Source organism: Canis aureus, chromosome 16 (genome assembly GCF_053574225.1).
Source record: "Canis aureus isolate CA01 chromosome 16, VMU_Caureus_v.1.0, whole genome shotgun sequence".
NCBI lineage: Eukaryota > Metazoa > Chordata > Mammalia > Carnivora > Canidae > Canis > Canis aureus.
In genome coordinates, this window is record NC_135626.1 from 38609450 (window position 1) to 38609981 (window position 532).

The window sequence follows — 532 nt, forward strand, 5'->3', positions numbered from 1 at the left end:
CTCTGCCTACACAGACAGGTGGCTAGCAGTGCCATTGATATGTATATGTAGCTAAAACAAAGGGAGGGAGAGAGTGATAGACAACAGACCTGCAGAGAGATGGAGGACAACTTTTCAGGCTCTCTGCTTTCTGCTGGAATCTGTAGACACACAAGATTTCTTATCCCCTTATCACATCCACAAGGTCTCATCATGAATCCTAGATACTTCCTGATGACCATGATGATGACAGAACAGAGATGTCTTTCCTCATCACACGTGCACTAATGTGCACGCGCACACACACCCAATTCCCACTGCCTCTCTGTTGCCCCTCTTCCAAAGGTGCCCTCTTTCCTCTCCTCTCAGCCCATCAAATCAACTTTCAGTAGCCACCTTTCTGTGGTCTGGCTCCCTCCACCCACACTGGCACCTGCTTGGCAGCTCCCCACCCCCTCAGCCCTCAGGAGGCCAGGGCCCAGGGCCTGGGGCAGGGCACGTGGAACAGGTTGATGCTGTTCTCCTGGAAGTAGAGCAGGAGAGGGGTGGGGTC